This window comes from Mesoplodon mirus (genome assembly GCF_964341445.2).
Source record: "Mesoplodon mirus genome assembly, chromosome: 1".
Classification (NCBI taxonomy): domain Eukaryota; kingdom Metazoa; phylum Chordata; class Mammalia; order Artiodactyla; family Ziphiidae; genus Mesoplodon; species Mesoplodon mirus.
The window spans coordinates 126538633-126554980 of record NC_138976.1 but is presented as its reverse complement, the minus strand read 5'-3'; positions in this window follow the sequence as shown (position 1 = coordinate 126554980).

Sequence of the window (16348 nt, the reverse complement as noted above, 5' to 3'; positions counted from 1 at the left end):
CAAATGACAATGGAGACACGATGACCCAAAACCTATGGGACACAGCAAAAGCAGTTCTAAGGGGGAAGTATATAGCAATACAATCCCACCTTAAGAAACAGGAAACATCTTGAGTAAACAACCTGACCCTGCACCTAAAGCAATCAGAGAAAGAAGAACAAAAATCCCCCAAAGTTAGCAGAAGGAAAGAGATCATAAAGATCAGATCAGAAATAAATGAAAAAGAAATGAAGGAAACGATAGCAAAGATCACTAAAACTAAAAGCTGGTTCTTTGAGAAGATAAACAAAATTGACAAACCATTAGCCAGACTCATCAAGAAAAAAGGGAGAAGACTCAAATCAATAGAATTAGAAATGTAAAAGGAGAAGTAACAACTGACACTGCAGAAATACAAAAGATCATGAGAGATTACTACAAGCAACTCTGTGCCAATAAAATGGATATCCTGGAAGAAATGGACAAATTCTTAGAAATGCACAACCTGCCAAGACTGACTCAGGATGAAATAGAAAATATGAATAGACCAATCACAAGCACTGAAATTGAAACTGTGATTAAAAATCTTCCAACAAACAAAAGCCCAGGACCAGATGGTTTCACAGGCGAATTCTATCAAGCATTTAGAGAAGAGCTAACACCTATCCTTCTCAAACTCTTCCAAAATATAGCAGAGGGAGGAGTACTCCCAAACTCATTCTACAAGGCCACCATCACCTTGATACCAAAACCAGGCAAGGATGTCACAAAGAAAGAAATCTACAGGCCAATATCACTGATGAACATAGATGTAAAAATCCTCAACAAAATACTAGCAAACAGAATCCAGCAGCACATTAAAAGGATCATACACCATGATCAAGTAGGGTTTATTGCAGGAATGCAAGCATTCTTCAATATACGCAAATCAATGTGATACACCATATTAACAAATTGAAGAAGAAAAACCATATGATCATCTCAATAGATGCAGAGAAACTTTTGACAAAATTCAACACCCATTTATGATAAAAACCCTGCAGAAAGTAAGCATAGAGGGATCTTTCCTCAACATAATAAAGGCCATATATGACAAACCCACAGCCAACATCATCCTCAATGGTGAAAAACTGAAACCATTTCCACTAAGATCAGGAACAAGTCAAGGCTGCCCACTCTCACCACTCTTATTCAACTTAGTTTTGGAAGTTTTAGCCACAGCAATCAGAGAAGAAAAGGAAATAAAAGGAATCCAAATTGGAAAAGAAGAAGTAAAGCTGTCACTGTTTGCAGATGACATGATACTATACATAGAGAATCCTAAAGATGCTACCAGAAAACTACTAGAGCTAATCAATGAATTTGGTAAAGTAGCAGGATACAAAATTAATGCACAGAAATCTCTGGCATTCCTGTACACTAATGATGAACAATCTGAAAGTGAAATCAAGAAAACACTCCCATTTACTATTGCAACAAAAAGAATAAAATATCTAGGAATAAACGTACCTACGGAGACAAAAGACCTGTATGCAGAAAATTATAAGACACTGATGAAAGAAATTAAAGAAGATACAAACAGATGGAGAGATATACCATGCTCCTGGATTGGAAGAATCAATATTGTGAAAATGACTCTACTACCCAAAGCAATCTACAGATTCAATGCAATCCCTATCAAACTACCACTGGCATTTTTCACAGAACTAGAACAAAAAATTTCAAAATTTGTTTGGAAAAACAAAAGACACCGAATAGCCAAAGCAATCTGGAGAACGAAAAATGGAGCTGGATGAATCAGGCTCCCTCACTTCAGACTATACTACAAAGCTACAGTAATCAAGACAGTGTGGTACTGGCACAAAAACAGAAAGATAGATGAATGGAACAGGATAGAAAGCCCAGAGATAAACCCACGCACATATGGTCAACTTATCTTTGATAAAGGAGGCAGGAATGTACAGTGGAGAAAGGACAGCCTCTTCAATAAATGATGCTGGGAAAACTGGACAGGGACATGTAAAAGTATGAGATTAGATCATTCCCTAACACCATACACAAAAATAAGCTCAAAATGGATTAAAGACCTAAATGTAAAGCCAGAAACTATCAAACTCTTAGAGGAAAACATAGGCAGAACACTCTATGACATAAATCACAGCAAGATCCTTTTGGACCCACCTCCTAGAGAAATGGAAATAAAAACAAAGATAAACAAATGGGACCTAATGAAACTTAAAAGCTTTTGCACAACAAAGGAAACCATAAACAAGACCAAAAGACAACCCTCAGAATGGGAGAAAATATTTGCAAATGAAGCAACTGACAAAGGATTAATCTCCAAAATTTATAAACAGCTCATGCAGCTCAATAGCAAAAAAAGAAACAACCCAATCCAAAAATGGGCAGAAGACTTAAATAGGCATTTCTCCAAAGTAGATATACAGACTGCCAACAAACACATGAAAGAATGCTCAACCTCATTAATCTTTAGAGAAATGCAAATCAAAACTACAATGAGATATCATCTCACACCAGTCAGAATGGCCATCATCAAGAAATCTAGAAACAATAAAAGCTGGAGAGGGTGTGGAGAAAAGGGAACACTCTTGCACTGCTGGTGGGAATGTGATTTGGTACAGCCACTATGGAGAACAGTATGGATGTTCCTTAAAAAACTACAAATAGAACTACCATATGACCCAGCAATCCCACTACTAGGCATATACCCTGAGAAAACCATTATTCAAAAAGAGACATGTACCAAAATGTTCATTGCAGCTCTATTCACAATAGCCTGGAGATTGAAACAACTTAAGTGTCCATCATCGGATGAATGGATAAAGAAGATGTGGCACATATATACAATGGAATATTACTCAGCCATAAAAAGAAACGAGACTGAGCTATTTGTAATGAGGTGGATAGACCTAGAGTCTGTCATACAGAGTGAAGTAACTCAGAAAGAGAAAGACAAATACCGTATGCTAACACATACATATGGAATTTAAAAAAAAAAATGTCATGAAGAACCTAGGGATAAAACAGGAATAAAGACACAGACCTACTTGAGAATGGACTTGAGGATATGGGGAGGGGGAATGGTAAGCTGTGACAAAGCAAAAGAGAGGCATGGACATATATACAGTACCAAACATAAGGTAGATAGATAGTGGGAAGCAGCCGCATAGCACAGGGAGATCAGCTTGGTGCTTTGTGACCACCTGGAGGGGTGGGATGGGGAAGGTGGGAGGGAGGGAGATGCAGGATGGAAGGGATGTGGGAACAGATGTATATGTATGACTGATTCACTTTGTTATAAAGCAGAAACAAATAAATAAATAAATAAATAAATAAATAAATAAATAAATAAATAACTAAATAAATAAATAAAAAGCAGCAGCAGATGCTCTCATGTTGCCCTTGGAGAAGCAAACTGCCACGTTGCAAAGAGGGCCATGGAGCAGGGAGTTGCAGGCAGCTCTAGGAACTCAGGGCTTCAGTCCTAAAACCACATCTGTCAACACCCAGTGAATTTGGAAGAGGACTCAGAGCCTAAGGTGAGATGGCAGCCTGGCTGCCACCTGAGATTAGCCTGGTGAGGCCCTGAGCAGAGGACCCAGTTAACCTGTACCCAGACTGTTGACCCACAGAAACTGTGAGATAATAAATTTGGATTGTTCGAAGCTGCTGAATTTGTGGTGATTTGTTACACAGCAATAGAAAACTAATTAAGAAAGAAGTAATAAATTCTAGTTAAGCCCCAGGACTATTTTCAGAACTACTGACTACAGCTTTTATTCATATTTCCTTCCTGGCTCTGAAATGTCTCCATTTCTTTAACTGACTCCTCTTTTCTTTCATCCTCCTTTATTCCATTCTTGAATATAGGTTGTTGTGGACATATTACTACTACTCACCAAGATTCTGGTTTGCTTCTCCTCCTGGCAGTTGCTCCCTTGAAGTTAGACATGGAGGTATGACCCACTTTGGCCAACGAAATGTGTTCAGAAATGGCATGTGCCATTTGTGGATAGAAGCATTTAAGGAAGGGTTCCCCTTGCTGTCTTGCCTGGCTGGAGTCATCATGGAAACATGTGTTGAGATGAAAGAACATGCCAAGAGATCAAAGCAGCCTGGAATGTTGAGCCACCACATGGAGTACAGTTGTGCTAGAGATTGCCTAGACCCACAGCAGGGTTGGTATGTGTGCAGCATAGAATTTTGTTGTGTTCAGCCACTCAGATTTAGGTGTCATTTGTTATTGCAGCATCACCCAACCTATCCTGACCAATCAGGTGCGCTGCTGGTGGTCATCAGGTGTTGTAGAATAGAGAGATGAGATTACAACAGAACTAGAGGAGGAATGGATGTCATTCTGAGTTCTTGGATTTAGATTTGGCTTTTGCTATGGGCTGAACTCTGTCCCCTAGAATTCATATGTTGAAGACCTAACCCTCAATGTGACTGTATCTAGAGATAGGGTATTTAGGAAGTAATTTAGGTTAAATGAGATCATAAGGGTAGGGCTCTAGTCTTATAGGACTGTGGCCTTCAAAGAAGAGGAAGAGAGAGAGATCTCTGCCATGTGAGGACCTAGTAAGAAGGTGGTCATCTACATGCCAGGAAGAGAGCTCTCAATAGAAACTTACCATACTGGCACCTTTATGTTGAACTTCTAACCTCCAGAACTGTGAGAAAATAAATTTATCTTGTTTAAGCCACTCAGTCCATGGTATTTTATTATGGCAGCTCAAGCTAAGACAGGTGTGGTAATTGCTAAGGCTCTGAAGAGTCTCTTTTTGGGGAGCAGTGAATTTTTTGGTTTTATAAACAAAAGTGATCTTATGCTAGGTGACACCCTTAAAATGTTAAGTCTAGGGTTTGGTAAGAAGGATGCATGTTGATGTTGGACAGCCATAGGGTGGACTATCAAGGTATTTATCTTTTTTTTTTCACTGCCCACAATCTTAAGCCCTTTCTGTGTTTGAGGAATTTCCTATTATATTAGTCTTAAGTTACCAGTAGATCTTGCATTCCATCGTAGAATCCCCAAAGGATTACATTCAGCTCCCTGAATCTCAAGAAAATATGTCTTGCTTACTATTGTACCATCAGCACCCAGAACAGTGCCTGGCGTGAATAACTATTTCTGGGTTCCAGACAGTGATGTAGCATCACTTTAGACAAAAGGGTTTGCCAGGGCTGGGACTCTATGTCATGGCAGCACCAAGACCACTGGAGACCCTGTGTTAACAGATGCTCTGACGCTTAGGGCTGCCATGCCAAGAGGTGCCATTTACATAGACAACATGGAAAATGGTGTTCCTGGAGTGGTGCGTCGCTGCTGTCCTGCCTGACAGGCTTGGGTGTTCCTGACAGAGATAGGATTTCCCAAGAAGAATGGTGGCCTGATAGTAATGGGGGGACCTTGACATGAATGGGGCTCCTGTCAGTAGTGGGGACACAAATAGGTGTTGGGATGTCCTTCCAGGATTCCTGTATTGATGGAGGGCTTTATAGTGTTGGGTCCCTGGTAGGAAGGGGTGTCTTCCTCTTGGGGGAGGATCCTTGAAATGATAGTCTGACAGGTATGAGGTCGGTAAGGTGATTGAGGTTTTGATGGTAATAAGTCCAGATTTCCAGTGAGTGCGATTCTGAGATCCAGAACTCTGGGGGTGGGGGTGGGGGGTGGAGGGGTCCTGTTGTCTGATAGGGCAGTGTCAAAGCTGCTGGGGTTACAGCCATCCTACTTCAGCCGGGTTGGAGCCCAGGGCAGCTCAGGTCTTATGCTTCCTCTCCGGAGCATGGAAGACTCAAAGGTCCTAGGAATAGAAGTGGGCTGGGAGGTCTGACTCCCCCATCTACTCTGATCCTCAGAGTTTCCACCCCATGCATGGCCCCTCAGGAGATGGAACCAGCCCTCAGAAGTAGGTCCTTCAGGATCTGTTCCCACCCTTGAAGTCCCCAGAAGCTCTGCCCTACAGGAGCCCCAGCCAGGCTGGCTCAAGGCCCCCTGAGAGGCCCACTCCTTCCAGAAGTCCCGCCCACAGAACCTCTAGTCCTTCCCCTATCCCTACCCTCCAGATCCCAACCCTGCCCTCCGTTCCTCCTTTCCTTTCAACATTACCAGGTCCTGGCCTCTGCTACTCCCATGGGAATGGAGGTAAGAAGGTGGGCATAGTTGTAGGCTGAGCCCCTTCTCCTCTGCCCCACTCCTGGAAAAACTGAGGCCTGAGAAGACCTTGAGAACCTGTGCCCACTTCCTCCTGGAGGCTCTGGGGAAGCAGGCTCCCCTTCTGCTGGAGAGGCCGGCCCAGGAGGCCTCCAAGGGGCATATCTGTGTCTGAGCTCAAGCACTGGGGTCCTGCCTGAGACCTTCAGCTCCTTCTCTTGTTTTTTTCCCAGCTCTTCTGACAAAGCCAAGCCTTTCTACCCCATCTGGACATCCCAGCCCCCAGCCCTCAGCCTAAGTGCTACCCGTCAGGCAGACGGGCTGCAGTCTCAGCTTTGCCACTCACCAGTTGAGTGGACTTGGGAGATCACTCTACCTCTCTGTGCCTCAATTTTCTCATACATAGAATGGGACTAGCGATCCCCAATTCATAGGGTTGTTTGAGGATGCAATGATAATGCACATAAAGGACTCAGCTTGGAGCCTGGCACATGGTCAGCACCTCAAAGGAACGGTTTTCCCTGTTCTCTGAGGGCCACTTCCTCAGACCTGCACCTGCTGTACTATTTCCCATTTTTATTTAGGAGGTGGATCGACTCAGAGAGGTAGTATGTGTGGTAGCTAAGAGTCAGATTCTGGAGCCCGTCTGCCCAGCCAGGACCTCCAGCTCTGCCACTTTACCGGCCATCCAGCCTGGGTAAGTCATTTAACCTCTGCACCTCAGTTTCCTCAGCTGCAACATAAGAATGATAATAGTGCTTAAAGCAGTGCCCAGCACCTAGTAAGCACCAGTGGTGATAGAGCTCGTACTACAGAACCAAGTCCTCCCACGTGGACAAAGTCTCAGGGGCCATCACGAAAGTTCTCTGACCAGAAAAGTGCCTGTTTCTTCTGACAGCGGGCCTCTTGGAGGAAACTCCCCACTTGGGAGTCCTGCTCCCTTGTGAAGCTCTCATTCCCAAGGTTTTCTGGCTGTTTCTGAGTTTCCCGGAGGCTGGAGAAGGGAGTATGTGGTGAAGGCTTGCCGAGAAATTGAACATGAGATGATGAAAACCTGATCAAAACCGTATGGAGCTGGCTCTGACCAAACACTTAGCCATGTAACCAAGACAGCCCCCGCCCCGAGAACTGGATGTGCTCCAGGTGTGAGCGGTGCTGGGGTAATCGTGGGAAAGGGTCACGTTCAATTCCATTTTCTGTTACTCACATGTGTACTAGGCCTTGTTCTGTGGCAGGCCCTGGGCAGAGCAATGTTGGCAATGGTAGTTCCCTGGGAACTCTATCAGGGAGCCATTTTTTGGGGGGCCGAGAGGTTTGTGTGATCTCAGTTCCCCAACCAGGGATTGAATTGGGGTCCCGGCAGTGAAAGCGCCAAGTCCTAACCACTGGACCATCAGGGAATTCCCCCATGGATAGGAAGCTTTTTGTCCCCCATAGAGGTGGACAAAAAGCCTGGGAGCTCCCTAAGTAGGGATGTCAGGTCCCTTTAGGGAGATGTTGGCTGCTGGGACCACAGAACTTCAGGTAGGGAGGTGTCACTCAGCTGCCCGCCTTAAACCTGTAGCAAGTGTCATGTGCCTGAGAGAGGAAGGTGGCTACTTAGAGGCAGGCAGCAAGGCCCCCATATCCTGGTTAGGGAGCTAGGAGTCCACCCCAACCCTCAGAGAGCAGGCAGCTTCATCATTGTCAGGTAGGCAGTCCTGTCAGAACTTGGAATAGATAAAGACTCAACACTTGTCAGTGAATCACTGTGAAACAGGGCAGGTGTTGATTAGATGAAATCAGAGTGCTGAGAATGTTTAAGTGGATCAGGACAAGTCACAGGTTGCTGGGCTAAGCCCTCCTGTGTCTGGCAGGGAGATAAGGGAAAAAGACCTAGTGTCCGGGAGGGTTGGTGGCTGGGGGTGGGAAAAACAGGGAAGGAGAAAGCCAGGAGGAAAGGCACTGGCCGAAGAAGAGGTGGGGAGGGCTCAGGCTTCTTCAAAATTATTCACCCTCCAGGCCTCCAGGGTCCAGCAGGGGGCTGTTCCAGCCACTTCACCAGCACCTGGATTATTTTCTTTCTTCCTGGACCTCAGCTTTCCCTTTATTCCCAGAGGGTGGTCCCTGGGGCCCCGGGAAGTGAAGACTTTCCTTTCCTTCTATTTTTAAAATAAATAAATAAATTTATTTATTTATTTTTGGCTGCGTTGGGTCTTCTTTGAGGCTCGTGGGCTTTCTCTAGTTGCGGCGAGTGGGGGCTACTCTTCGTTGTGGTGCGAGGGCTTCTCACTGAGCTGGCTTTTCTTTGTTGAGAGCAAGGGCTCTAGGTGTGCAGGCTTCAGTAGTTGTGGCACATGGACTCAGTAGTTGTGGCTCACGGGCTCTAGAGCACAGGCTCAGTAGTTGTGGCACACAGACTTAGTTGCTCGGCGGCATGTGGGATCTTCCCGGACCAGGGCTCAGACCTGTGTCCCCTGCATTGGCAGACGGATTCTTAACCACTGTGCCACTAGGGACCTTTCTGAATGTGCATGACTTTGGGGAGACTGTGTGAATGCTGGGGAGGGTTAGCCTAAGACCCAAAGATTTAGGAATTGTCTTTGTTTGGAGGGACCCTTAAAAATGAAGCCCCCCATCCCCCACCTGACAGATGGGGGAAGTAAGGTCTTGGAGGGGGCAGTGAGGAAGGGACTTCCCCAGAGTTGCACAGTCAGGGGCAGAAACAGGATTGGGGGATTGGGGACAGGTCATTGAGCTCATGACCTGTTACTGCATCCCTGCGCCCCCCACCTGTGGCAGTGTCAGGGAGGTGGTGTCCAGGTGCCTCTCTCCTGGTAGCACCTACTCAGGGCTCCCACCCTCACCTTCTCTACTCCATCTGTGTGTTTCTGCAAGCGTCCAGAGGGTGGGTTTGTGTCTGCCTCTTTGTCAGGCTGAACTTTGCTTGGTTTCACTGGGGACCCAGAAGGATTTGAGGGGATGTACCCCCCTCACACCTGTGTTTGTCCTCTGCCTGCTACAGTGCAGGGCACAGGTCCAAAGAGTGTCCACAGCTGTGAACTCTGGAACTCCATGGTTGGCTGACTTAATGGACGGATGAGTTGGTGGGGGGTGGGTGGATGGATGGGTGAGGTCTAATGGATGCAGAGACAGCTAGATGGATGGCTGCATGCATGCATGAATGGATAGGTAATTTCCCCCAGGTAGCGGAGCCAAATTTCCGGGCTATACCAGTTGTTCTTGCAAACTATCCGCATTCCACCCACTCCTCTGACTCCAAGACCTGATTTACCTGAGGTTCTGGACACCTCGTCCTAGGAGCAGAGGTGAGGAAGAAGCTGCCATGCTCCCAGCTCAGTGAGGAAGGGCTGGCACAAACCCTCACTGCTGCTTCCCTTCCAAGTTTGCCCAAGCCTGCCCAGGTCTGCTTTTGTTACCAGATAAGGTATATGGTGTAGTGGTGGCCCCTGTTCCCAGGTGAGGATGCTCAGTCTGCTGTACTAGCTGTCATCCCAACCCCAGGGGCACAGACTTGCTGCTCCCAGCTGGACAGGCCCTTAGGGGCCATAGTTGGGCAACCACCCAGCTTTCCCAGAGTACTTCCCGAGCACGAGGAGTTCATTCCTCCCAGAACAGTCTTGTGAGATGTCCCAAGAGTCGAGGGCTTTTGTCTCCCAGAGCTGAGACTCCTTCCCTGTGACTCCTCTGGTCTCAGTGTTGCCTTGGCCCTGGAGCCCATGTGGCTATGAGGTGGTGGGGGTCTCCCCATGCTGAATCTCCCCAGCTCTCTGGATGTTCCTTTTTCCTTCCTCTCCCACTCTGACCTCTGGCTCCCAGGTCTGTCCATCAGTACCCCTGAGAAGCATGGCCCCAGGGTTGCCACGTGGACCCAGATGGGGCTGGACCTGGCCCAAAGTGACTGGGCGAGAGAAGAGGGCTGGCCTGGAGGTCAGATTCTATGTGGACAGATAGGCCCTCACCTCTGGCTGCTGACCCTTTTCTTATATATTTATCTGCTCTCAAGACAAATATTTTTTTCAGTGACTACCTTGTGCCAAGCCACGTACTTCATACCAGGGAGACAGTGGAAACCAAAATAGACAAGATCCCTGTTCAGGAAGGCTGACAAACTAACAATTATAACTCAGCATCTTGAGTGCTGCAAGAAGAGAGGGGCAGAGGGCCCTGGGAGCTTGGGAGGGAGGGAGGCTGCCTAACCCTGTGTGGAGTCAGGGAAGGCTTCCTGGAGGAGGAGTCATCCAGACTCAGATGGGAAGCCAGGTAGGCAGAAGAGAGAGAAGAATTCCAGACAGAGGGCATGACTTGGGTGGTTGGGTTCTTTCACCCCAGGCAACAGAGTTGGGCCTCCTGGCCCTCCCCAGCCATGAGAGCTGGTTCCCAACAACTCCCTTCCCCACCCCCATGATACCACATCCCTGAGACACCTGGATGCTTGAGCACCTGTCCTGGAAGGCAAAAACTCAGAGGGCTCAGAGAGTTTGGGTCATTCAGTGGACGGGCACAAGTTTAATGTTGCTGAGCCGTGGAGTCTGATAGGGCTGTGAGGAGACATGATGTGGGGCCCTGATCATGGGAGCTGATCCTGAGAACACAGCATATTAGGTGGAGGTGGATGAGGATGTTGCTTGGGCTGCAGGGTGGAAACTAACCCGGCCCTTCCACCTCACCCTTCCTGTCACAGTCCTCCTGGACAGACAGCAAACAGACAGCAGACAGATGGATTCGTGGGTACAAGCTGGGCTTTATTGGAAACACTGCAGTCTGGGCATGGAGAAGTTGTGCTTCCACCACACTCATCCACACTCACACTCACACTCACACCCACACTCCTGCCCCACCCCAGCTGGGTCAGTTCTGGTGCAGGGGAGCAGGAAGCGTGGTCCTCCCTTCTGGTCCTTGGTTCCCCAGGGCTTCAGTGATTCACATTCTTTCCCTCAGACACAGGGCTCCCTCTGGGGCTATCATGGGCTACCTGCTCTAGTGCTTTCCCTGGGGGAGGAAGGAGAGGCAAGGTCATGGGCTGGGGTCTTGGGCAGGGGCTTGGAGGGAGGAGGCAGGGCTGGGGAGGGCCAGGCTTGCCTTGGCTGAGTTCTTCTGCAGTCTCCGGATGATGCGGCCCACCCAGGGCTGGTCTAGGGGTGCACAGAGCTGGTAACCTCTCAGCGTGGAGAATATGGAGACAGAGGTCAGAGGTCAGAGAAAATAGAGCCCTGGAACCCAGCTTCCTGGAAGGCCCTGGTATGAGGAGCTGTGGCTGGGGACCACACCCAGGAGCCTGTTTCAGGGGCTTCCTTGCAGAGTTTGGGCTTGGCAAGGAAAAGAGAGATAAGAAGGTGGGGGTGGGTCTCCCCAGGGGCTGATGGGGGAGATGAGGATAGTCAGGCTTGTCCTGCAACTCACACAATGGAAGACACCCTGAAGCCATTGTTGATGAGCAGGTAGCGATAGGCTAGCACCAGGAATCCAGGGAAGGGGAGCTGGGTCAAAGACAGGCAGCAGTCTTCAGCGTCGTTGGCATCTCCCAGAGCTGGGGTAGGATTAGTGTCAGGACACAGGGACACTGAGGAACGGAGGCCACAGCCCTCACTGGCATTAAGGATGCCTGTCTGTGTGTGGCGGCAGCTAGACCTGATATTCGCTAAATATATTGAAGCACTTCTAAGCAGTTCGGCAAATGACCGCCGTCCGGAGCCCCACAAATGCCCTCCTGCTGCCCTGATCACCCCAACTTCTCTCCTGAGTCTTTTCAACTTCCCCACAAATGAAGAGTTCACGCTGGTTACAGTGTCAGTGGGGGGAAGGATGTGGGGTAGGGAAGGGGGTGAGGTGGGTAACAGGAGGGTGGCATTAACAGAACATAGGAGTTGTTAAATTTTTTGACCCTTCTTAGACCAATACCTCCCATTCCCTCCACTTTAACAGTATACTCTGTTCTCTCCTGCCTGGGAAACAGAGGCAGCAGGAAATAGAGCCTGAAGAGACGGGGCTAGTCATAGGCCCTGGATACACCAAGAGACAGATACACATTGGAATTCAGGAGCCCAGGTACACCGCCACTCACAGGCAAACACACGGGGCACAACCCAGGTTCACTGAAACATGCAGTCCTAACTCACAGAGTCCCTCACGTCCAGCGTCAAGCAGTCTGAGCCCTAGACACCCCTGATACTTGCCCCCACACACTAAACCTCCCCTCAGCCTTACCAGGGGAGGTCCATAGATTCAACAGGCTGAGGGCTAGTAGAGCAGCTGCATGGGATGCCATGGAGGATGAGTGGAGACTGACTGCAAGCAAGCTGTGAGCGTGAGCGAATCTGGGCAGAGACTGTGTGAAGCCGAGGCCTGGCTGGGAGTGAGTGAGTGTGCTGGAAAGTGCAGGGTGTGAAGGGGTCTGGGAACGTGAAAGTGGACGAAGCTGGAGGAAGCTGTCACTGCCACCCATTTATGGCCCGGAACTAATCATGGAGAAGAGTGAAATTATGCTATTTTCAAAAATATGGGGGATCAGATTTTCTGCCTAATTATATAAGATTTATCTTAAAAAATACATATTATTTTAAAGACTTATTGGCTGTGAAATAAGTTAAGGGTATTTCAAAGGGCTTGTCTGCAAAGAAAGGTGAGAAGCAGGAAAACACAGAAAGTCGAGGGGAAAATATATCAATATATACATTGCTATATGGTGAACTAAGCCTTAGGGCAGCAACAAAGTGGAGGACCTGACCCTTAGATACTTACAAGTAAGCTGGAATCTTTAAAAAGTTCAACTCTTTATAATTAAAAAGATTTATTAAAGTTAATAACCAAGTGTTTTAACTGACATCAGAAGATCAAAACAATAAACCCTGAGAACACAGAAAAATAAAAATAAAGATATGAGCAGAAGTTAATAAAACAGAAAACATATAAAATTGAGGTGATTAGTAAGTCAAAAGAATATTCTTTGAAAAGGTTTAAAAAACACACTTTGATTAAGCAAAACAAAAACATAAGTAAAGAATATACAGAAAGAGTCAGGACAATGTTAGAGCAGAGAATATATGAAATGCCAGTAAATTTGAACATTTCTGTAAAGTGGACCATTTCCTAGCTCCTAAAGTTTACCAAAACTGACACAAGAGGAAATAATTTAAGGCCATCATGCCTGCTCTTGGCATCCTCGGAATGTCCCAGCCTCAGGCTGCAGCTTCTGTAGTCCATGGCAAAATAGGGAGAGGGGCCGGGGCTGCAGTAGGTTGAAACACTGCCCTCACTGAGTGTGTGGGTGTGACCATCTGTGCAGTGACTGAACAAAGAGCAGGGGAGCAGGGTTCCCAGGGCAGGGCCTTCAGAGCCAGCAGGCACAGGGAGTTGGCACAAGCATTTAGGCCCAGAACAAAGAGCGCCTTTTTTGTTGGAACGGCAGACCGGCCTCTCACCTTCCCACTCAGGCTGCTCTCCCACCTGACCTGTGTGTGGAACGTGTCCACAGGGTACACCTGTCTGCACATTTAACCATAGGTCTGGGCGTTGCAGCTTCCAGCCAGGTGAGCGAAGGTCGCAGGCAGGTGGGTCCTGGACACACACGGAGAGTCTCCTGCCTGGGCCCCTGGCCGCTCAGTGCCCCTGCCCCAGAGCGGACACCACAAAGCAGCCCTGTCTGAGTCCACTGCCACTAGAGGGAGTATTTGCCCAACTCTTCTAGAAAACGGGGTCCTTGCGGGCAATTCAGTGGAGGGACAAAAATAAATCTTTGACAACTTTCTGCTGAAACTTACGAGCCTTCACACCTAATCCTCTTACAAGGTCAGCTGTTAAGCTAAACATGAGCTCATGATCTAAATTTACACAATAATGAAAAAATCAGCTACAACTGGAGACATTCAGCAAAAACAATCAATACCAGAATTAGATTCCCAAGGCCATCCATCAGATGTTGGAATAATCAGGTATAAGGCAAAAAATATACATAAAACTAGAACTGAAACAAGGAACAAGGATGGTTTAAAAGACTGGTAGGGTCTTTAAAACATTTTTAAAGTACATGTCATTAATAAAGCAAAAAATTTGAAGGTTGTGTAATACAACAGATTAATCACGGAGAAGAGTGAAATTATGCTGTTTTGAAAAATATGGCAGATCAGGTTGTCTGCCTAATTATACAAGAAGATTTATCTTAAAAAATACACATTATTTTAAAGACTTATTGGCTGTGAAATAAGTTAAGTGTATTCCACAGGGCTTGTCTGCAAAGAAAGTTGAGAGGTAGGAAAACACAGAAAGTCGAGGGGAAAATATGTGAATATATACATTGCTATATGGTGAACTAAGCCTTAGGCCAGCAACAATGTGGAGGACCTGACCCTTAGATACTTACAAGTAAGCTGGAATCTTCAAAATGTTCAAATCTTTATAATTTAAACGATTTATTAAAATTAATAACCAAGTGTTTTAATTGACATCAGAAGATCAAAACAATAAACTCAGAACATAGAAAAATATAAATAAAGATATGTGCAGAACTTAATTGAACAGAAAACGTATAAAATTGAGGTGATTAGTAAGCCTAAGTAATATTTTTAAAAAGATTTAAAAAACACACTTCGAGTAAGCAAAACAAAAACATAAGTAAATAATATACAGAGAGAATCAGGACACTGTTATAGCAGAGAATATATGAAATGCCAGTAAATTTGGACATTTCTGTAAAGTGGAAAATTTCCTAGCTCCTAAAGTTTATGAAAACTGACACAAGAGGAAATCATTTAAGGCCATCATGTCTTCCCTTGGATAACCTCAGTATGATCTGGCCTCAGGATGCAGCTTCTGTAGTCCATGGCTACCTGCAGAGAGGGGGCGAGGCTGCAGGATGTAGGAACACTGCCCTCAGTGAGAGTGTGGGTGTAGCCATCTCTGCTGTAACTGAACGAATGCAGGGGAGCAGGGGGCCCAGGGCAGGGCCCTCAGAGACCGACAGGCCCAGGGGTTTGGCACAAGCATTTAGGCCCAAGCCAAAGAGTGCCTTCTTGGTCTGCATGTCAGCGTGGCCTCTCACCTTCCCACACAGACCACCCTCCTACTTGAAGTGGGTTTGGAACGTGTCTGCAGAGTACACCTCGCTGCGCCATTAAGCATAGGTCTGGGCGTCGTAGCTTCCTGCCAGGTGACCGAAGGTCGCAGGCAGGTAGGACCATGGGACGCCCTTAGGCCTAGGCCTAAATGCTTGTGCTACACACCGGGGCCGGCCGGGTTCTGAGAGCCCTGTCCTGGGACGCCTGCTCCCCTGCCCTTTCTTCAGTCACATCAGAGATGGCCACACCCACACCCTCAGTGAGGGCAGTGTTCCAAACTCCTGCAACCCCGAACCCTCTGCACAGGTTGCCATGGATTAGAGAAGCTGCATTCTGAGGTAAGGGCGTTCCGAGGATTCCAAGGGCAGACATGATGGATTTAAAGATTTCCTCTTGTGTCAGTTTTGGTAAACTTTAGGAGCATGGAAATTGTCCACATTACAGAAATGTTCAAATTTACTGGCATTTTATATATTCTATGCTATAACATTGTCTTGATTCTTTCTGTATATTATTTACTTATGTTTTAGTTTTGCATAATCAAAATGTGTTTTTTAAATCTTTTCAAAGAATATTCTTTGGACTTACTAAATCGCCTCACTTTTATAAGTTTTCTCTTTTATTAAGTTCTGCTCATATTTTTATTTATATTTTTTCTCTATTCTCAGGGTTTATTGTTTTGATCTTCTGATGTCAAATAAAACACTTGGTTATTAATTTTAATAAATCATTTTAATTATAAAGATTTGAAACTTTTGAAGATTCCAGCTTACTTGTAAGTATCTAACGGTCATGTCCTCCACATTGTTGCTGGCCTAAGGCTTAGTTCACCATATAGCAATATATATATTCACATATTTTCCCCTCAACTTTCTGTGTTTCCCTAAACCTCACCTTTCTGTGCAGATAAGCCATTTGAAATACACTTAACTTATTTAACAGCCAATAAGTATTTAAATAATGTGTATTTTTTAAGATAAATCTTCTTATATAATTAGGCACAAAATCTGATCTGCCATATTTTTCAAAACAGCATACTTTCACTCTTTTCCATGATTAATCTGTTGTATTACACAACCTTCGAGTTTTTAGCTTTATCAATGACATGTATTTTAAAAATGTTTTAAAGACCCGACCAGTC